General features: G+C 42.9%; 1 protein-coding gene across 3 annotated transcripts in view; it reads left to right on the top strand.

The window, feature by feature from the left end:
- Positions 1-23,923, top strand: part of GGT1 (gamma-glutamyltransferase 1) — a 336,039-nt gene that overhangs the window by 108,008 nt on the left and 204,108 nt on the right. The window lies entirely within an intron of this gene.

Genomic DNA, 23,923 nt, shown 5'->3' with positions numbered 1-23,923 from the left:
TGTTCTACATGGTACATAAATGAAGATCTGTACTACCTCTGAGGTTCAAGTCAGACAGGCAGATCTTATTTACATCTGCCCATTCAACAATTCTGTTAAAAATGTTCTTTTAGCCATCTCGTAGCAGCAATAGTAAATGCACAGCAACCAATGACACAAGTAGTAGAACTACAAACTTCTCCCATCGAAACTGTGTGAACTACCTTAGAGATCTCATCAGTGTTTTTCAATTTTTTTTTTAAACTTGTATAGTAGTAAAGTATCCTATAAGGAGGCCGAACTGCAGCTTTTTCTTAATTCCATTAGGCTAACAGAATTATCAGTGGATGATAGGGAGATGTTGGATCAACGCTTGACATTAGAGGAACTTCAATCTGCCTCTGCTAGTATGAATAATAATAAAGCCCCAGTTGTGGACGGGTTACCAGGAAAAGTTTATAAGGTTTATGGAGCTGCCTGAATTATTAGAGGTATTTTATACAGCATTGGAATGTGGTTAACTCCCACCCTCTATGAATAAAGCAATTATTATAGTTTTGTTAAAACCTGATAAAATTCCTAATAACCCGGAATCATATTGTCCAACATCATTGATTACATCAGATGTAAAGTTATTGGCAAAAGTGTTAGCCATTAGACTAGTGAAAGTAATATCTAAGATAGTGCATATAGATCAAACTGGGTTCATCTCAAATGCGGTGAATATAAGATGCTTTTTTCTTAAACTGCAGGTTCCATCTAAAAATGTGGGCAATAGAGCTATAAAGCTTTTGATAGCATAGAATGGGATTTTTTGTGGCATTGTCTGGCATAGTTTGGTTTTGGACCACAGTTTATAGGCTGGGTACAACTACTTTACGCTGCCCTGGTGGCAAGGGTGCAGGTAAATGGACATGTATCAGAGCCTTTGTGACTGCAACCAGGAACAAGACATGGATGTCCATTGTCACCTTTACTTTTTGCTCTGTCCCTTGATTCTCTGGCCGCTTCTGTTCATCAATCATCAAGTATTACTGGGTTTCGTAGACCTCTGGGAGAGAATAAAATTGCTTTATATATACTAATAAACTTTTATTTTTGGGAGACACTTGGTCCTCTTTCAGCCCCAAGCCTATTTTTCCAACCTGTTGTTTACAAGTCTAAATATTTTTTTTTTGTTAGAAAATTACTTAGAACCCCCAAACATTATATATATATCTTTTCTAATACCCTAGATAATTAAATGGCGGTCATTGCAATACTTTTTGTCACACCGTTTTTGCGCAGCGATCTTACAAGTGCACTTTTTTCTGGAAAAAATAACATTTTTTTAAATTAAAAAATACGGCAACAGTAAAGTTAGCCCAATTTTTTTATATTGTGAAAGAGGATGTTACGCTGAGTAAATTGATACCCAACATGTCACGCTTCAAAATTGCGCCCGCTCATGGCATGGCGACAAACTTTTACCCTTAAAAATCTCCATATGCGACAATTTAAAAAATTCTACAGGTTGCATGTTTTGAGTAACAGAGGAGGTCTAGGGCTAGAATTCTTGCTTTCACTCTACCGATCACGGCGATACCTCACATGTGTAGTTTGAACACAGTTTTCATATGCGGCCCCTACTCACATATGCTTTCACATCTGCACGCGAGCTCGGCGGGATGGGGCGCGTTTAAAATTTTTTTTACTTTTCTCATTAGTTTTACTGTTTATTTTTTATTTTTACACTGTTCGTTTAAAAAAAAAAAATTCACTTTTATTGTAAACATCCCTTGTAATAGAAAACAAGCATGACGGGACCTCTTAAATATGAGATTTGGGGTCAAAAAGACCTCAGATCTCATATTTACACTAAATGCAATAATTTAAAAAAATGTCTCTTTAAGAGCTATGGGAGGAAGTGACATTTTGGCGTCGCTTCCGCCCTGCAATGGTATGAGAAGGGTGGAGGCCATCTTCCCCTCACTCAGCTCCATACTACACACGGGAGCGGACGGGATCTGCAATATGAACAGTTCTCTTTACCCCGCACTCACTCACTGTGGGTCTTCACTCAATGAGCTCCCAGTCTCTCTCACAAGATTGTGGACAAGGAAAAATGACTCCTGCGCTTGTGAGGGTCTGATTTGATTTTGGGAAGAGTAGTATTGTAAACTGTAACGAAGCTAGAAGAGATGGTAATGCTTGTCCCGCTGACCAGAGAATGACCCCGGGGTGGTCAGGTAGGCTAAGTGGAGAATGATGGATGAAGGGCGCGTGATCAAGCTCACATCAAAACATAGAAAATTTATAAAATTTATTTCAGAGGAAATAAAGAGCAAATAAAAACAGTAGAATAATACCAATGCAATACTAATACTAGTAATAATAGTATTGGTATTATTCTACTGTTTTTATTTGCTCTTTATTTCCTCTGAAATAAATTTTATAAATTTTCTATGTTTTGATGTGAGCTTGATCACGCGCCCTTCATCCATCTTTCTCTCACAAGACTTCAGATCCACTAGCCACTGGATCCCCTAAACTCTTTCTTTTCCAATAGTGTTTATTGAATTTAACAGGTAGAAAATACAATATACATTCCACAAGAATTGAGATCTCGGCCAACATGGCCAGTGTGAATTTTACAAATAGAAAATATCAACTCCACTATCTCTGCATGAAGTGAACTCGGCTGTCTGGTTGCTCTCTTCCAATTCTGCCCACTTTCACTCGCATACAGATTTAAGCAACATATAGAATGTCATTAATTTGGAGTTAAAGCTGTTTAGCTATATATATTCGTTGTCCCTAGAATAATCTCCACATCACTTATGTACTTGTTGGAGAGAAGGTGATAGGCAAGGGTCCCAAACAGCCACCCCCTTGGGATCTCACTGTGGATGGGAGGGCCCCAACCGCACCCCTCCCCACCTTATGACCATTAAGCCTTTTGCCACACCTCGGTCTTTCACATAAACATACTAGGATAACAACAATAGACAGGAAAACCTGCAAAGAGAAGGAAAGGATAAGAGAGAAGAAGAAAGAGAAGGAAATGATAAAAAAAGATAGAGGGAAGATAGAGGGTTTGGGGGGGGAATTGAGTGCACCCCTGTAGATCTCTGCTAGGATCCACTAACTACTCATAATCCTGTAGACAGATATGACAACCACGGTCCCCAGATCTTATCGAAAGCTGGCTGTTTATCCAATAAAATCGCTGAGAGGCGTTCATTAATCATGATCCACGTCAACTTCGCTTTCACCAAGTCAAAGGGGATCAAGGGCTTTCTCCAAGATCTAGCAACTGCAATCCTAGATTCCATGAAAATAAAAGATATGAGTTTTTTTGTGTGCCCAGGCACTCCTTCCACTTGGCCCCCCAGCAGCGCCTGTTGTGGAGATTTGGTTAGATTCACTTGGGTAAGCGAGTAGATAAAATTATAAATGCGTATACAAAATCGCCTGACTTTAGAGCATGTCCACCATGTATGATATATTGTGCCTTCCTTACCACAGCCCCTGAAACATAGTGGGGAGGTGCCAGGGACGTATGTTGCTATTCTCGCCGGTACCATGTACCACCGTAATAGGACTTTATAATTCGCCTCTATAAGTGAGGTATTTATATAAGCTTTTGAGGCAAATTGTGCCATTTTAATCCATTAATCCATTTTCATCGTTACCTCTATATCTTGTTCCTACTTTTGCATATAAAATAATTTATCAGTCTTATGCCCAGTACACACGGTCGGATTTTCCGACGGAAAATGTGTGATAGGACCTTGTTGTCGGAAATTCTGACCGTGTGTGGGCTCCATCACACATTTTCCATCGGAATTTCTGACACACAAAGTTTGAGAGCTTGCTATAAAATTTTCCGACAACAAAATCCGTTGTCAGAAATTCCGATCCTGTGTACACAAATCCGACGCACAAAGTGCCACGCATGCTCAGAATAAATTAAGAGACGAAAGCTATTGGCTACTGCCCCATTTATAGTCCCGACGTACGTGGTTTACGTCACCGCGTTTGGAACGATCAGATTTTCCGACAACTTTGTGTGACCATGTGTATGCAAGACAAGTTTGAGCCAACATCCGTCAGAAAAAATCCATGGATTTTGTTGTCGGAATGTCCGTTCAATGTCCGACCGTGTGTACAGGGCATTAGAGGTCAAGATACTATATATTTTTGATAAGTGGCCTGTATGCTTATCGAAGGACCTGCACAGATATTCCATTGGGGTGGAAGTCATGATATCAAACTTACGCTGTAAAGTCCTCAAATATTGTGCAATATTTGAAGGTAATGATAAAATTCTGTATTGGGTAATTGATTTCTCTATGAGGGTTTGTTTCGATAAGATACCTCTATGGTCACACATATCAGCAATACGTATCAGACCCTTGTTTGTCCACCATGAAAACATGTGAGGATTAAGACCCGGGGTGAAATCTGGGTTACCCGTTAACGGGGCTAAGGGAGAATGGTTGGAACGAAAAGCAAAAGGCTTTTGCAATCTTTCCCATAAACTCAATGAAAAAGATAGTGTAGGGCACATTATAGTTGGTCTGTCTTTCATATGGAGCCACAACAAGTGACTAATCGGTTTTGTGGGATAGGGGGATGATTCCATTTTCATCCAGGATGGTTGAATTTGCAAGGACTGAGAGCGAATTAATTGGGCCAGCTGAGCTGCCTCAAAATATTTAACCAGGTCCGGGACCCCCAGACCTCCTCTCATTTTGGGAGTATAAAGGGTTCGCTTATTCACCCTAGGTCTTTTATCCCCCCAGATAAACTTCATCATCTTATTCTGAAGAACCTTAAGGTCGGGTTTGTTGATAGCTATTGGAAGAGGTCTAAACAAATACAACAGTCTCGGTAAGAGGTTAATTTTTATGGAATACAGTCTGCCGAACCACGACGGTGGATTATTGGCCCATCTCAGAAGATCCGCTGTCAATTTCCTATAGAGGGGGGGATAATTGGCCTGGTACAGGGTCTGTAGAGTAGGAGTTAGAAAGATTCCCAAATATGGGAGTGTTTCTCTTTGCCATTTAAACTGGAATGAATTTTGAAGTAATTTTACAGTCTGCGATTCTAATGTTATGTTTAGAGCTACAGATTTGGAATGATTAATCGTGAGGCCCGAGAAAGCAGTGAAGCGATGTAGGACTTGATATAGATTGGGAAGTGACGTAATCGGGGATGAAAGGAACATTAAAATATCATTGGCGAAAAGGGCACACTTCTGCACCCCATCGCCACAATATATGCCTTTTATGTCCGGGTGATTTCTTAGCTTAATTGCTAGAGGTTCTAGTGCCAATATAGATAAAATGGGAGATAAAGGGCATCCCTGACGTGTCCCCCTACGTATATCTATAATGTGTGATTTGTGGCCTTTTATCTGGAGTCTAGCAGTAGGTGTGCTATATAATGCCTGAAGTATAGTCATAAAATGAGACCCAAATCCGTATCTTCACAATGTATAGTGTATATAATCCCACGTCACCAAATCAAACGCTTTACAAAGATCTAATGATAGTAGCATTCCCTTACGTGTGCCCTGATTGTTCCAATTTGAATTAAGCGCTGCTATGATGTCTATCACCCGTTGGGTTTGGTCAGGAGCCTGCCGATTGGGCACAAATCCCTCCTGGTCCGGGTGAATATAATTTGATAGAAAGGTGTTCATTCTAGTCACTAACACTTTGGTCATCAATTTAAGATCCACATTACTGAGCGAGATCGGGCGATAGTTAGCGGGATCTCCGTGGTCTTTTCCTGGTTTGGGAATTACCTGTATAAAAGCCTAATTTTCGTGTGTGGGTAGGGGAGCCCCCCCCGCGTAGCGCATTGAAAAAGGAGAACAGATGTGGTGTCAATATAGCTGCATATTTTCTATAATAATGGCTTGTAAAGCCATCTGGGCCGGGTGCTTTTGTGGGATTCAAGCTTTTAATAGCTGCCTCTGTAAAATCCTCCTCCATTAGTTCTAGGTGTTCCTGTGCTACTTGCGGTAGGGGTATATCTTGGAAAAATTTGTCTGCCTGAGCAGTGGGGAATGGGTTCAGTTTCTTATAAAGTTTATTAAAAAACTTTAAGAATTCCTCAAGTATCAATTGAAGATTTTGGGTAAATTTCCCATCCTGCGTCCTTAATCTCGGCCCCTAAACTCTTTCACTGTAGCACTCAGTATCTTCCTCAAGTGTCACTTCCACTTCACTGCAGGGTCCCTGGCTTGGCACTCACAGATACTCCTCAAGCTTCACCCCTGCTGTCTCGCTGGGTCCCTGACTTGGCACTTGCTGAAGCTTTCCCACTTCTTCACCATCCCCGGTTGGCGAGAAGTCTGCTCTGGTACTGGTCCCAGCTCATTCACTGTGATTTCCGGTAGCAAGGTGGATGGTCCCTTTGTGACGACAGCTTCCCCTCCACCTCCGACCACGTCCGGTTCCCCTGCTGGTGGAACCGTTAATTCTGGTTGGACTAAAAGCCCGCAGTCCCAACGCTGAACTACTTTTGGATAGGTTTCTGGCCTAGCAGCCCGGGGCAATACGACACATGTCCACTCAGACAGCCGTCCAGGTGGCATCACTTGGCAAATAAATTTAATAGCAACCCTGCCTAAACATCAGGGTGCTAGATACTGTTAAGAGGTAATAATTAAATGGAACACTCAGGTTAGCTTTACAATGTTATTAATTTTATTTAGGAGAATTAGGAGAAGGGTGGTTTATGGGCCTGATGTGATGGAGGGTTCAGTCTGGTGAGCGCAGATGTTTTTTTTTTTTTTTTTTGTTAGGTGGGGTTATTTGATGGAAATGTTTTGTGTGTTTTTGAGTCTTTTGATGTATTAAGGAAAAAAAAAAAAAACTATTTGATTAAAAAAAAAAATGTTCTATTTTATGTAACTAAAGGAAGTATTCATATGAAAACAATTGCTGTTTGTCTGTTGAAACTGGATGTAAATTCAAATGTTCACAGGCTATATTCTCTGCAGATCGAATGTGTGAATGAGAAAATAACAGCATTACGGCCACTAGATGGTGCAGACTATTACAGGAAAGAAGTATGCCTTTCAGCAACATAGTGGCGATATTGTGGTGTTTTCCCTATTCACACATTCAATCTGCAGAGAATATAGCCTGAGAACATTCAATTTTGCCTCATTCACACAGAATGAATTTACATTCAGTTTTGATGGACAAACAACTATGCAAATCTTTTAAGAACACTGTCCTAATTGCAGTTTCATGTATGGTTGCCCCCAGCTGGGCAGTCTAGTTCTTAAACAATATGCCATATGTTCTTGTTGTCTAAAACTGGCCATACACTTTGCAATCTGAATGTGCAATCTCTATGGGGTTGAATTACTAAAGGCAAACAGACTGTGCATGGGGGCTTGTCCGGATGTGAGCAGCGGCAGACATGTTGGAGAGGAGCTCCAATTCTTTTAACAATCCTTCACCATCTGTGCATCCAATGGTCTGGGGAGCACTGCATCCTTACCTCTGGAGTGGGGGACTCGCAGCCTCATCTCTCCCTCTCATACCCCTGTCTCCCTGCAGCAGTATAGAAGCCTATCGGCCATGCCAGCCTGTTGATCTGGCGGCGGCCTATCGGGGCCTGGTGACAGCCGCCATCTTGCCAGCCTCAGCCTCATCAATGTGCCCGAGCGATACTCACCCTGGGCCCCTGAAACACGAACTCCACTGCCTCATCCGTCTGCCCATCTCCCTGTAGTGAAGTAGGGAGTTGTAGCGTCACTGCTTAGTGTCTGTCCCAGCCCCCCGATCTATCGGGGCCTAGTGACGGTGGCCATCTTGGTACTCCCAATTCCAAATGGTTAGTTTCTTTGACAATGCGGCGGATGCTGACGACTGGCTGACCACTTTGAGATAAGGATCTCCCACTTAAACTCACCTGATGCACAGATAGATTCTCCACATCCTCCCTTGTTTTATCCTTCCAATTTTTCTGCAAGCACCGGAGTTGCCAAGTAACTCTAAGTTAGCTTTGCACCTCCCCCCGCAGTTTGTTCCAAAGAGATCACCTGAAGTTGTTGACCTGCTATTCTCCACTCACCTGGAGGGACCTTATAATAGCCAAAGTTTAAGTTGAGTTTAGGGTATAAAACTGACTGGATATTTTGTTGGGGTTCTGGCCAGTAGGGGGTTCTAAACAGGTTTTAGGTGATAAAACTGACCTAGTTTTTTTTGTCGGGCTACTCTATGGTCAGTAGGGAGTTTAGTGTTTTTTCTTTTTTGGTTTTGTACGCTCTACATCCACTGAACGATTGGTTATTTTACTATACTATAATGGTACTCATTTTCTTCAAAACTGCCCTACTTTGCTTTCTCTCTCAGGTCTCAAATGGGATGAAGCCCCTCATCTATGTGTAATCCGGTTACTTTATTATATGTTCAAGATGCCTTACGGAACTAAAACATATCTTGGAATATCCGGGGACTAAATGACAAGATTAAGAGAGCTTTGATGTTTAGGTACCTAAATCATCACAAACCACATATTTTGTTCCTACAGGAGACACATCTCCTGGGCAACAAAATTCTTGCCCTCCGAAGGCCCCGGGTACAGCAGTGGTTTCATGCAACTTACTCTAGTTATGCAAGGGGAGTGGCTATATTACTGGCATATAAGGTTATTCAGTTGGTGACTGACCTGGAGGGTCAGTATATTATTCTCCTGCTGGAAATTAAGGCGATTGTGTATGCTCTGGTCAATGTATATGTTCCTCCTCCTTTCAACCAGCAGGTCTTGTACAAGGTATATTATAAAATTGGCCACACTACAATTCTCAAGGCTCTATATAGCAGGAGACTTCAATTCCACTTTAGACCCATCTTTAGACTTGTCTAATCCTAATTGAGTTTATACACCCGATTTACTCCACTGGGCACAGGCCTTTAGCCACACTGAAATTTGGAGCTGGAAACACCAAAATAATAGGGCCTACTCCTTTCACTTCACTACTCATAAATCGAGATCCAGGATTGACCCGGTCTTTGGCAACACCTGTGCCTTGGCGGCAGTGGGGGAGGTCTCATACCTACCTGCGGGCCTCTCTGACCATGCCCCTCTGGAGGTTAAGTTGGTGTTGTCGGAGAACAGGAGTGAGAAATGCTGGCATCTAGCAGCTAAGTGGTTGCAAAACCCTAAGGCTGAGGAGATGGTTTCCCCTAAAATACAACAATACTGGGACCTTAATGAGGGCTCTGGCTCAACTCATGTGGTCTGGAAGGTTTTTAAAGCCAACGCTAGGGGAGAGTACATCTCAGCTATCAAGGCAGTCAGATCTGAGATGTCCTCTCAAATACAACAGCTTGAATCCAGAAAATTCGTACCCGATTCAGAACACCTGAACAGGAATGCACCGCACCCCATGCTGGGAACTGCGGCTGCACATATGTGAACCCGGCCTTAATATCAATTAAAAAACAACATTAAACCAGTTTGAAAAGCAGGTTTACATTGAGAAATCAACAATATCCTAATTTGAAAGCTTGGCTGATAATGGTGGGACTGGGACAGACCTCCTTTTCCCTGAGCACTTCTTATTAGAAAGTTCAAAGCGAGTAAATTGATCACCTAAAATGGGACCTCCTGGACGATTTTGTCTGTTCCCCTGAGATAAGGCCAATGTCTGTTTAGTTCCTAAACATAGATGCTCAGCAAAAATTAGGGTACATGTTTATACAAAAAAACAGTCTGCGCAGTTAATAATAAAAGTTCATAAACGCATGAATAATAAACTAAAACCAGAAAATCAGTGATTGCTGCTAACACATCAATTAGTGCTTTTCACCACACTTGAACATAATATATAACATCCTCCAGGATGCAGCACAATCCCATCCAATAGCATGACAGTCCTTAATTCAAAACAATATAATGGTCCTTCAATGTTCAATAAAGCTATTTTTCCTCCACCACTGTGGAGGAAATCAACACATACATTCAAAAAGCACCCACAGTGCTATGTATCTCACAGGCCTGCTGAGGAAGCTCTGGTACAGGAGCGTAACGTGTACAGGATATGGAGCCGTGCTGTGTTATGAGAACACTGGCTGTATTAATCACTATGACCCATGGTTATTCATGCTGAGATACATTTTAAAAGTACCCACAGTGCTATGCAAGTGTTGATTTTGGGAGCTTTTAATAAATTGTTACTATTCAGAGAGCACTATTGTGGTCCCATTCTATTCTTGCATGTGATGTATCCATGGTGAGGAATAATGAGGAGGAAGGAGCAAGAGGAATAGCTGATGCCACATATGCCCAAGGTGGGGCAACAAGTGTATTATGACCTTGATCTGTATTGAGGTCCATTGCACAAGGTGAGTGCATATTATCACTGGGTGTTTGCACGTGTCACAGAGTTTGAGAGAAGAGGAAGGAAGAGATAAATCACATCATGGTGGTGGAGGAAATATAGCTTTACTGGGCATTGAAGGCCCATTAAAATGTTTTGAATTAAGGACTGTCACACTATTTGATGCAGTGGCGGCCCAGCCATAGGGGGCACACGGGCGCCGCCCCCCCCTCCCCAATCTACATGCAGGGCGCCGGATGCATGGATTTCAATAGGTTTTTTTTTTTCTGAAGCACATGATTAGAGATGGAGGCTCTAATTGGCTTAAAAAAATGGTGGGCTCAGGCGCAGAGTATTGAATAATGAATATTCGCTATGGTCTTCCTGATTCTCCTCCTGGCCAATCAGGAAGCAGCTCCTAAGTCCCGATTGGCCAGGGTGTCTTAGGACTCCTGGACAATCGGGTCTCAGAGCCAGGATCCACTTCCTGCTCGGCCGGGAAGAGAAGCCCCGACTCTTTCCTTGGCTGGAGTGAGGAGCAGCAGCCCTAGCCCTCCTCATCTCCTAAGGTAAGATCACTTGAGAGTGAGGGGACGGGGAGGTGTCAGCGGTGCGAGTAAGAGGGGGGAGATTTGTTTGCCGCCCCCCAAAAAATATTGAGCACCAGCCGCCACTGATTTGAAGGGATTGTGCTGCATCATGGAGGATGTTATAAAGCACATGTTTTTGTCATGACTATCCTGCAGATTGATTGGAGGAGGTTGTTTTTTCTAAATGCTCTCTTATGTCTACTTGGTAAAGGGGGTGATTTACTAAAACTGGAAAGTGCAAAATCTGGTGCAGCGCTGCAGAGAAACCAATCAGCTTCCAGGTTTTTTTGTGAAATTGAACAAGCTGAAGTTAGAAGCTGTTTGGCTACCATGCAGAGCTTCACCAGATTTTGCACTCCAGTTTTAGTAAATCAACCCCTATGTGTACATGAGTAAGTGCAGATGGGAATGCACACAGTTGTATCACCTTACTACATAAATCCAGGTCTGGTCTCTCATATTTATTTATAATAGGATTAGGCCCCTTTCACACTGGGGCGGTGGGGGCATCGCTTTACCGTCGTTTTAGCGGCAGTATTCGGCCGCCAGCGGTGCGGTTTTAACCCCCGCTGGTGGCCGAAAAAAGGTTAAAACAGCTCGCATAGCGCCGCTACAGCGGCGGTATAGCTGCGCTGCCCCATTGATTTCAATGGGCAGGAGCGGTGAAGGAGCGGTGAAGGAGCGGTGAATACACCGCTCCTTCACCACTCCAAAGATGCTGTTTGCAGGAGTTTTTTTTTTCTCTCCTGCCAGTGCACCGATTCAGTGTGAAAGCCCGAGAAACAGTAGCGGCAGTTTTTGGTCGGTTTGCAGGCGCTATTTTTAGCGCAATAATGCCTGCAAACCGCCCAGTGTGAAAGGGGCCTTAAGGAGGAACTGCAGTCTGCTCACATAATTTGTAATAAAAACATCTTTGCCATTCTGAAGCTTCCCTCCAAACACTTTGTATATTATTTTATATATTCTGTTATTCTGTACTTGCCAAATATGCTGCAGAAATCTCCCTCCACTGAGTCTGTCCGCATCTATTTTAACTATGTTCACTTCCTGGATTTACACAGACATACAGAGGCATATCTCCAGCTCTGCAGCCCTGTAGCTTTCATTGGCCCTCTTATGACTCTTCCCCCTCCCTTCCTGACATACTCTCACAAGAGTGAGTGAGAGAGCTGTGTATGATGTCATATGCCTAGACTTTTTACCAGACAAGCAACAGGAAGTGGGCTGTATAAGGTATTTACTGGCAGAAAAAAATGTTTTACTATACAAAGTTAAACAAGGGCAGAAGATTTAATAGATGGAAAGTTGAAAAAATGACTGGTCCACTTTAAGGTGCGCTAACCTAGGTTCAACTGCTATATTTGCTGGGTGTTGATACTTCCTCCCAGCCCTGTATTGTTCACTGTACTCACACTAATCAGAAATAATCCCTGTTGTCAACCAAGTATAAAAAAGTCAGTATTAATTTGATTACAACTGTGTGGATGGGTGCAAATTAAAGTGATTGTATTTGCTAATTGCCTGGGATCATTGTGTGCATAATATTTGTCTTTTGCACAACCCTAAACATGATTAACCACTTGAAGACTAAGCCTTTTTCTGACACTTGTTGCTTACAAGTTAAATTATGTATTTTTTGCTAGCAAATTACTTAGAATTCCCAAATATTATATATATTTCTTTAGCAGAGACCCTAGAGAATAGAATGGCAGTCGTTGCAATATTTTATATCACACTGTATTTGTAAAGCGGTCTTTCAAACGCAATTTTTTTGGGAAAAAATACACACAAAAAAAAACCAGTAAAGTTAGCCCAATTTTTTTGTATAATGTGAAAGATGATGTTACGCCAAGTAAATAGATATCTAACATGTCATGCTTTAAAATTGCGCACACTCGTGGAATGGCGACAAACTATCTCCATAGGCGACGCTTTAAATGTTTTTAACGGTTACCTGTTTAGAGTTACAGAGGAGGTCTAGTGCTAGAAATATTGCTCTCGCTCTATCGATCAGGTATATACCTCACATGTGTGGTTTGAACACTGTTTACATTTGCGGGAGCGACTTACATATGCGTTCGCTTTGGCGCGGCGGCACAGAGGGATAGGGTGCTTAAAAAAAAAATGTTTTTCCCTTATTTATTTACACTGTCCCCTTTCATTTTTTATCACAAGGAATGTAAACATTCCTTGCGACAGTAAAAGGCAGTGACAGGTACTCTTTATGGAGGATCTGGGGTCGCTAAGACCCCAAACCCCTCCTCTGCACATGAAAATATTCAAAACGCCAAGATTTTTGAAAACTGGTGTTGTTGGCTCCCAAGTAAACTGGAACATCAGATCCAGGTTACTACATCCAAGACCCGATCAAAGTCGATTCCCGATGGGATGAGAGCCCAGGTGAATGGCAGGAGGCAGTGGGAGAGCGGGTTGTCCCCTCTTGCTGCTTGTAATAACAGCCGAGCGGCTGCTTAGCCGAATCGGTTGTTATTACTAGAGAGCTGACCGTCAGCTCTAAAAAAATGGTACAACCACTTGAAGCCAATGACGTACAGGTTTATGATTTGGTGGCAAGTGGTTAACCTTTTTCGCTGCCAAAGCCGTTTTTGCACACATATTTAAAAAATCATATAAGGCCCGAAGATTACATAAACCCCCCAAACATTATATTTTTTCTGAAAGCAGACACCCTAGAGAATAAAATAGTGGTAGTTCCAATGTTTTATGTCACTTAATATTACCGCAAAGGTCTAGGAAACGCCAAATTGCAGTTAAAAAAAAACACACTTAAGAGAATTATAGGGCAAACAAACTTAATAAACTATCCAAATTTTTGATAAAATAAAAAAGATGAGATTGCACTGATACCCAACATTTCAAACCTTTGTGTGTGCCCGTGAAATGGTGACAAACTTAATCACGTAAAAATTGATTAGAACCAAGGTGAGTTCATATCAGAAGAAGCTCCATAAAAGGAACAGGCTGCAGCATACTTGGACAAACTTCAGTACCTTATATTTTCTATCGGCGACACTTCAAAACCCTATAGGTCATCAGTTTAGTGTTACAGAGGAGGTCTTGTGCTAGAAATATTGCTCTCCTTCCAGCATGCGTAGTGATAGATATGTAATATGTGTATCACAATGGACGTTTTCACGCATGCATGCCTTTACGTTTGTACGTGTATATATGTGGGGGTGGGGAGGGCCTCAAAAGTTTTTTTGTGTGGGTGCAACTTTATTTTTTGCAAAAAAAAAAATTTTTTTTTGCTTAACTTTTTTTTATCATCGCATAGGGGACAAAAAGTCCCCTATGTGATGATTTGTAGGTGACAGGTTCATACCAGGGTTATGGCAGCTAGCTGCCATGACACCAGAATCAAATGTCAAAGTAATGACGTATTTTTACTATGGGCCGGTCAGCAAGTGGATACAATATTCAATGGAAATTAGAAATACAAAAAAAACCCCTGAAAAGTGAAATGACACTCTAAAAAGTGAGCTCAATAGTTAATAAATAACTAATATTCCTCTGAAGGGTGAAACCAACACTCTGAAGAGCCAGCTCAGTGACCACTATAAATATAAGGTCAGTTTTCAAACACAAAAGGTCCTCTGAAAAGTAAACCCAATGCAAAACAATAGTCCTCTGAAGGGTGAGTTCAAAATTGTATAAACAGGATATCTTGAGTATTCTACTCTCAACGTATATCCTCCACAAACACAAAACTCTCTGAGGCTTACCAGATCATATCTCACCTCCACATGGGAAGTCACTAACAGCTTTTGTGTCAAGCAATATGCTCCTCCGCACCGTGATACATAGGGCAATCGCTCTCCTCGCGATCGCTCACTCTGCACTCAGTATCATACATGGAATAAAATGCAAGTAATGCTTCCCATAATGTATAACTGATTCATACATTTAGTAGAAGCGATAGGAGACCCCACATGAAATAGTAACCCTCTAAAGAGTGAACTTAATAGTCTGTGTGGAAAGGTAACTCAGTCAATCCACTATCACCTCGTATCCTCCACCGAGACTCGGAGGCTTACCAGAGCATATGTAACCTCCACACAAGAAATCATATACAGCGTTTGTATTAAGCAGGTTGTTCCTCCGCACTGTGGCAAATGGGACAATCACTCACCTCGAAATCTCTCCCTCAATAACCGTGATCACTGAAGCTTGAGGTCAAGACGTTACTACGCATGCATGCGCATTGCCGGATATTGGGGATATGTGATTTTATATGCCGCTTTTTAAGACGTTTGTTTGTAAGTGTTTTTTAACTGATTCTAATGTAGCGCTGCCCTCTTGAGGGTCGCAAGATAAATCAGTACCCCTCTGGTTGCCCTGACCCTGTGAGTCCTTGGCCACTTCTGACACCCTTGGTTCAAACATTTTTTCCCACTAGATAACAGTAATAAGAAAATACACCAGAATTGGTTAAATCAAAAATAGTTTACTCAATGAGTTTGTCTCTCAAAGAATGTTATTAGAAGCAAACAACTATTACCTTTAAGCTTCAAACATGATTCAACAGTGTACACTATCATTTCTATACTTAAATAACTGCATATAATGTTTATGTGAATAGGCTACAAGAGAACAGAGGAATGACTCTTATGCATGTCAGACCCTTCTCTACTGCTCCTTCACACATAAATGGGAAAACAGTAGATAAACAAGTACAACTTTAGCAAACAGGAACTGTATGACAATTCAATTCAATTTACAAGCTTTAGCAAAGCAAATCCTTGAAGTGGGGGAGGGAGGAGAAAGTAGTCCTGTGCTGTTGTGTGGCAATCCAGTCAATCTTCAGCTAGCTCTTAGGTGTTTAATTGCATGCAAGAAATATTGAATGGCAGTGGTGGCCCATCCATAGAGGGCGCACGGGCGCCGCCTCCCCTATCCATGCGTCCGGCCCCCTGATTTAGATATCAGTGGCACCGGACCATCGCGCCAGCACCTGATTAGAGCCAGAGGCTCTAATAGGCTTCAAAAAAGGGTGAGCTCAGAGTGCAGAGCATTGCACTCCGATCCCACCCAGTTGTGTGACGATAAGCAAATTAGTTTTCACTATTATCACACTAAAGTTCCTCCCCGACAATCAGGAGGCAGGTCTGTGAGGCCTATTTACCGATTGGCTAAAGCGTCAGGCGATCCTATTGGATGCCTAGCGCTTTATTGGATGCCTAGCACTTTGGTGGAAGACACACGGCAGAGGAGTGGACACCGGAGCGGCCGCGGCCACTGCCTGCACTCCAGGAAAGGACAACACAGCCCCGCCACACACCGAGCTGGATCGCCCGCGCAGGGGGGCAGTGCTGTCCGACGCCCCCCTAAAGAAGAACCCACCAGCCGCCACTGTTGAATGGTAAGCAAGGTAGCTGATCTAATAGATGGTATTTAACCCACAGACAACATTCATGTGCAAATCAGAACTCTAACTGAATTCACAGTGATCACTGACTTAAAGATGTTAAAATTCTGTGGAACTACAAGCAACAACAGAACAATGGATAGCAAAGATGTCTGTAAATAGTGTCTATGACATGCTGGAACAGATCCTTGAAGTAAAGATGGTAATGAGTGCAGGAGACAATGATGTCTATATACAGTGTCTATAAGACTGGGCTATCGCCCGCTCACCACACTGGAACAGGAGATGATGATGATCTCTCAGGAATGTGGCTCAAGGGATGACATGCGCCCTCCGCTGCACCGCACCACGGCTCACACAAATCTGATATCTCTGCAAGGTAATTAGAACAGGAGCAGCCTCCAGTGAAGGAAAACTGTCCACAGGTATTCTTCCAGATATCCGCTGGGTAACTCTGCCAAGAGCAGGCCGCAACTCAGCTGCAGCTCACACTGTAACAGATTCCCTGCATGTAGATCCACGCCGGTCCCATGAAAGCGTGCCAGGCCTCCAGCCTTCCCTCTTATAGTCCCTCCCAGCAGTCTATTCTTCTCCATCAGTCGACTGGTAGTTTCACATAAGGGTGAATCCTATCCGTATGGACTACATGTCCCAAGATGCTTTGCTCTGTCTTGTCTCTAATTAAGAAAGTAACAGGACATCCCACAATGGAACACTAGAGGGAAACAGCTTCCCCTGAAACAATGCCACACAGCAGTTTCTGATTGCAGGAATAGGTAGGTATCCAGCTCCTGGCTACATCAATAAATGTAGTAATCAGATTTACACTATGGGAGGTGTTATTAGCATTTCATTACATGTATGATGCTGATGTATTGCTGCTGAATACTGATGGAGTGACTTGGAGGCGAGTGATTATCTCATGTGCCGTGGTGTGGAGGAACATCCTGCCTAATACAAATGCTGTTTATGACTTCTTGTGGGGAGATCACATATGTACCATGCTGCGGAATTTTGTTTGCTTTTCATATTTCTATTGAATATTGTATTTATATTCAGAATGGTTATTGAGCTGACTCTTTAGAGTGTTGGTTCACCCATCTGAGGAATACGAGTCATACTATTTACTATTGAGCTCACTCTTCAGAGTATTACTTCACCTTTCAGAGGTTTGTTTGTTTTTCATTTTTCCATTGAATATTTTATTTGTATTCACAATGGTTATTGAGCTAACTCTTGAGAGTGTTAGTTCACCCTTCCAAGGAATATGAATTATATTAATTCTGTACAAGGGATTAACCACTTGCTGCCCGCCCACTGTCAAATGACGCCTGGGCGGTGCGGCTCTCGTTTTGGGTGGACGTCATATGATGGCTTCACAGAATGACGCTCCCTCGGTCGCGCCGTGTTGCTAGGACACAGTGCGACCCCGATCTGTGTAAAGAGCCGCGGCCACAGCTCTTTAACCATGTGATCAGCTGTGTCCAATCACAGCCGGTCACATGTAAACACGGAGATTGACAGAGTGTGAGGAGGGGAGAGCCGATCAGCGACATCTCCTCACAGGGGACAGCGAGGTATGCAATTTAGTGCCCACCAGTGCCAGCAATGATTGCCCACCACTGCCAGCAATCAGTGCCAACCAGTGCCCACAACTGCCACCAATCTATGCCCACAAGTGCCAACAATCAGTGCCCAAAAGTGCCAGCAATCAGTGCCCAAAAGTGCCAGCAATCAGTGGCCATTAGTGATGCCAGTCAGTGCTGGCTATCAGTGCTGCCCATCAATGCCCATCACTGCTGCCCAGCAATGCTCATCACTGCTGCCCATCACTGCTGCCCATCAATGCTCATCACTGCTGCCCATCAATGCCAGCCATCAATGCCCAGTGCCCATCAGTGCCACCTATCCATGCCGCCTATCTGTGCCCACCAGTGCCGCCTATCTATGCCCACCAGTGCCGCCTATCTATGCCCAGTTCCCACCAGTGCCACCTATCAGTGCCGCCTCTCAGTGCTCATCAGTGCCGCATATCAGTGCCACCTATCAGTGCCCATAAGTGCGGCATATTCGTGCCTCCTCATCGGTGCCACCTAATCAGGGCACACAAGTGCCGCCTCATCAGTGCCCATAAGTGCCACCTCAGTACCCATCAGTGCAGCCTATCAGTGCCGCCTCATCAGCACCCATCAGTGAAGGAGAAAAATTACTTATTTACAAAATTTACTGAAAGAAAACAAAAAAATATATATTTTTTCCAAATTTTTGGTCTTTTTTTTTTTTTTTTCAGGAAAAAATAAAAAACCCAGGAGTGACTAAATACCACCAAAAGAAAGTTCTATTTGTGTGAAGAAAATGATAACAATTTCACATGGTTACAGTGTAGCATAAAAGTGTGACAGTCAAAGTGTGACAGTCCTGAAAGCTAAAAATGGCCTGGGCAGGAAGGGGGTGTAAGTGCCCTGTATTGAGGTGGTTAAAGTGGTATTAAACCTTCATTTTTTTCTTAAGATAACAAACATGTCATACTTACTGTTCCTCTTCTTCTGGGGTCCCCCACCAGCACTTCAGGCCCCTCCTCTTCAGCGGGTGCCCCCACAGAAAGATGATTTCTATGAGGGCACATGTCCACAACAAGCCCCGTTGTTGTGTCCATTGACAGACAGCGGGACTCGGCCTTGTCCCCGCTCCCGTGTCACAGCATTTGTTTGACAGCAGCGGGAGCTGATGGCTCCTGTCGCTATAAATCTGCCCAATGAGGAGCAGGACAGCGGCGTGAGCCACTGCACTTGTGCATATCCCTGGATCGAATGTGCACAAGTGATAAAAAAAGGGGTGGGGGGGGGGGGGCAGGGGAGGAGCTGCAGCAGTTTTAGAACCACTTTAAGCACGCTTAGGGTTGTGTCTAGGGTTGCCACCTTTTCTTCAAGTCAAACCCGAACACTTTAGCGGTGCATAGCTATTTTTTTTTTAATAGTATAAACTTTACATATATTTTGCAATTAAATAACATTTCTAAATTCATTTCTAAATTCAATTAATTTCTTTAAATTTAAATTAAATTAAATTAATTTCTAAATTAATCACAAGAGTCCCCCTTTACATCAGAGTCCACAGAGTTCCCCTTTTATATTTGAACTCGCAGAGTTTCCTTACAATGTAAAGGGGGACTCTGCAGACTCTGATTTAAGGGAGAACTCTGGGGACTCTTAACAAACCCAAACACTTTAGCAGTGCACAGCTATTTTTTTTTTTTTTTTATAGTATAAACTTTACATATATTTTGCAATTAAATAACATTTCTAAATTCATTTCTAAATGAATTTAATTTCTTTAAATTTAAATTAAATTAATTTCTATATTAATCACAAGAGTCCCCCTTTACATCAGAGTCCACAGAGTTCCCCTTTACATCAGAGTCCACAGAGTTCCCCTTTACATCAGAGTCCACAGAGATCCCCTTTTATATCTGAACTCACAGAGTTTCCTTACACTGTAAGCGGGGACTCTGCAGACTCTGATGTAAGGGAGAACTCTGGGGACATAAGGGATGCTCTGGGAACCCTGATTTCAGGGGGAACACTGAGAACTCTGATATACAGTGAGGACTCTGATGTGATGGGAACACTGCGGCCTCTGGTGTAAAGGGGAACTCTGATGTAAGGGTTGCTCTGAGAACCCTGATTTGTCTTAGTGTACTCACTCAGAGGCAGGAGAGAGAAGGGGGGAGACTTCAGTCACAGACAGGGATGGATGGTGAGCTCATTCACCCCTTGGCAGTCAGCACTTCTCATCCAGATGTATGTGAGGCTGCTGGACTTCAAATTTCCCACTCCCACTTTCCTTTTCTGAGCCACAGAGCCAGGGATTGGAGTGTGGGCAGACACAGAGGGCATGGGTGTGCGCAGCCTATTGCATTAGGGTGTGCACCCCAAAGCTCAAATACACATGAACGCTACCTGCTGTCACAGGGAGGAGGCTCTGATGGTGGGAGACAGTTGATCGGGAGCCTATTACCTTAAATCCTAAGTATAGGTGTAATGTGTTCCTACAGTTGAACCTAGCCTTTAATATAATGGGGGCATTTATGCTGGCCAGCGGCACCCCAACCACCCACCTGGTGCCACCCCTGGATAATGCTAATGCATATGGGGTGATTAGGGTGTGCCTAGGCACACCCGGCACACCCTGTGCGCACGCCTATGACAGAGGGGTAGGGGTGTGTGGAAAAGGTGCAGATCGAACCCTTTCTCCTCTCCCATCTGTGTGAAAGAGAGTAAAACACACTCTCGTCTTACACATCTACAACCAGCAACCCTGCTGGGAAGCCGTAGTCCGGACTGAATAATGTGTCCGGGTTTCTGGTAGTCTGAAACCCCGACACATGATTCCAAACCCGAACTGTCCGGGTGAATCCTGGACAGGGGGCAACCCTACATACTATTTACTATTGAGCTTGCTCTTCAGAGTGTGATTTCCCTTCCCAGGGGTTTTTTTTCCTTCTCTTTACTTTTTGCGCTGCATGTAATCAAATATTGGTGAATTGTATAGTGTATCCTATAATTTGGTGTTGGCTGCTTTAATTGTTTAGTTTTAGTTTTTGTGCAGCAGATTACATTTTCTTTTTTTTGTAGAGAATTGTTACTGTGTTTGTAATGACGCATGCCATATCTGTATAATACTACTCGTAGGTGTTCATTTGTATACAAAAGTTAGGTAATCAGAATGTACACATGATTCACAGACAGACAACAAATCACTCATATCCTGTTCATGGTGAGAAAACGTTAGTTTGTATGGATGTGATACAGTGGAGAAACTGGGGAAAGGGAACGTATAGTACTTTCATATTGTATTAAAAATACAATAAACAGTTTCTTGGGAAGCCTAGGAGCCCGGTCAGCATTCACCTAGGCCCCAGTGCAGGACCAACACCTGCTGCACAAATGAGAATTGAAAAGTTTTAAAAGTAACAAGTTAATATACTATACTTGCCATGTTATAGAGTATTAATTGAAGTACAAAACAATCAACCATGGCAGGTTAGTCCATTTTTGGGCATTAAGGCCCCTTTCACACGATCGGCACGCTTTGATCCGCCTGTCCATTCTTCAGGCGGATCCGAGCGGGCCACCCATTGACTTGTATGGGCAGGCGGATATCAGCGTAGATGTGTTCGCTGACACCCGCCTGCCATCTGATCCGACAAGATCCGCTCAAAACAGACGGATGGCGATACATTTTCCATCCATTCAGCGGTTCGGATCATATGGGATCGGATGAAAACGAACAGGCTGTCTGTTTTTATTCAATCTCCCCATAGAGAACAGCGGGGCTCTGACAGGTCCGTCCCTGCACAGTAAGCGGAGATGGACAAGTCATCCGCCTGCTCAGCGGGGGATCAACGGGGTGATCCCCTGCTGAGCTAGCGGAGTCCCTCCAACGGATCCGTTGCGTGTGAACCCAGCCTAGGTCTAAGCATGGTTTAATGTGAAATCCATGAAAGCATTCTGATCATGACCCCCTGTAATTGTCTTATACTTACGATATACAATGGGGGAAATAAGTATTTGATACCCTGCAGATTTCTTAAGTTTGCCTACTAACAAAGAAATGAAATGTCTATAATTTTTATCATAGGTGTATTTTAAATGATAGAGACAGAATACCAAAAATCCAGAAAAAAACACATGATACAAATGCTATAAATTAAGTTGCAGTTCAGTGAGTGAAATAAGTATTTGATTCCCAAGCAAAACATGACTTAGTACTCGATGGAGAAACCCTTGTTGGACAGCACAGAGGTAAGATGATTCTTGTAGTTAGTAACCAGGTTTGCACACATCTCAGGAAGAATTTTGGTCCACGCTGTTTTACAGATCGTATCTAAATCCTTAAGGTTTCTTGGCTGTCTCTTGGCAACGTGAAGTTTCAGCTCCCTCCATTAAATTTCAATAGGATTAAGGTCTGGAGACTGGCTAGATCACTCCATGACCTTAATGTGCTTCTTCTTGAGCCACTCCTTTGCACCATGGCGGTATGTTTTGAGTCATTGTCATGCTGGAAGACCTATCCATGACCCATCTTCAGTGTTCTGGCTGAGGGAAGAAGGTTTTCATCCAATATTTTATAATACATGGCCCCATCCATTAGACCCTCAATGCGGTAAAGTGGGTCTGTACCTTTAGCAGAGAAATCGCCCCAAAGCATAATGTTTCTAACTCCATACTTTGGTGTTCTTAGGCTCATAGTCAGCATTTTCTTGCTCCAAACATGGAGAGTCAAGTTAATGCCAAAGACCTCAATTTTGGTCTCATCTGACCACAGCAATTTCCCCCAATCCTTCTCTGAATCATTTAGATGTTCATTGGCATGACTGTACATGTGCCGTCTTGAGAAGGGTGACTCGCCGTGTTTGGAGGAAGAAAAATGCTGACTATGACCCTAAGAACACCATCCCTACAGTCAAGCACAGAGGTGGAAACATTATGCTTTGGGGCTGTTTCTCTGCTCAAGGTACAGACCGACATTGCCGCATTGAGGGGCCAATGGACAGGGCCATGTATTGTAAAATATTGGATGAGAGCTTTTTTCCCTCAGTCAGAACACTGAAGATGGGTGATGGATGGGTCTTCCAGCATGACAATGACCCAAAACACATCACCAAGGCAACAAAGGAGTGGCTCAAAAAGAAGTACATTAAGGTCATGGAGTGGCCTAGTCAGTCTCCAGACCTTAATCCTATGGAAAATGTACAGGCATACCCCACTTTTAAGTACACAAAGGGGTTTATTTACTAACGCTAGAAAGTGCAAAATCAGGCTCACTTCTGCATAGACACCAATGAGCTTCCAGGCTTTATTACCAAAGCTTAATTGAACAAGCTAGGGTTAGAAGCTCATTGGTTTCTATGCAGAAGTGAGCCTGATTTTGCACTTTCTAGCTTTAGTAAATAAACCCCATTGTGTACTTAACCTCCCTGGCGGTATGATTATTTCGGATTTTAGGTGCTGAAAGCGGTACAATTATTTTGCATGGAAATTTGGCGTTTTATATTGTAGGTCTGTAAATCTTAACAATAACACACTTAAATCTGTCCAAACCAGAGTCTAGTAGATATCCCGGGTATGATAAAGTTTGAAACACAAAAACATAAATTATAATATAATAAATAAAAAAACATAAATAATAAAAAAAAATTAAAAAAAATAGTAATAAAATAAATTTCCCCACAATTCACTATCGCTCAATTCTGCAAGTGTTCTAATTTACTATCGCTGTTTTCTAGCTGGTCTAAAGCCACTTTTGACGTAAAGGGACACTTTTTGGTTGCTATGAACAATCTCCAGTTTCCAGGCAGAAAGAGCAGTGTATATCATGTAAAACTGCATGCAGGGCATAGGACAAAGCACTGGGGACAAAAGGGATGTGAAATAATTTCATACAGTACTGTAATCTGTAAGATTACAGTACTGTATGTGTTATGATTTTTACTTTTTTTGAATTTGCCGCCAGGCTCCGCCCCCGTGCGTCGCGCCGCTCGCAGGGAACGGAGCCTGGCACAGAGAGGCTTCGGAGGAGGACGGAGCCCTCGGACACTGCGGGGGACATCGCAGGATCCCGGGGACAAGG

The sequence above is a fragment of the Aquarana catesbeiana genome, linkage group LG01 (genome assembly GCF_042186555.1).
Source record: "Aquarana catesbeiana isolate 2022-GZ linkage group LG01, ASM4218655v1, whole genome shotgun sequence".
NCBI lineage: Eukaryota > Metazoa > Chordata > Amphibia > Anura > Ranidae > Aquarana > Aquarana catesbeiana.
Note: the sequence above shows the minus strand (reverse complement) of the source record. Positions and strands in the feature narration are given on the sequence as shown.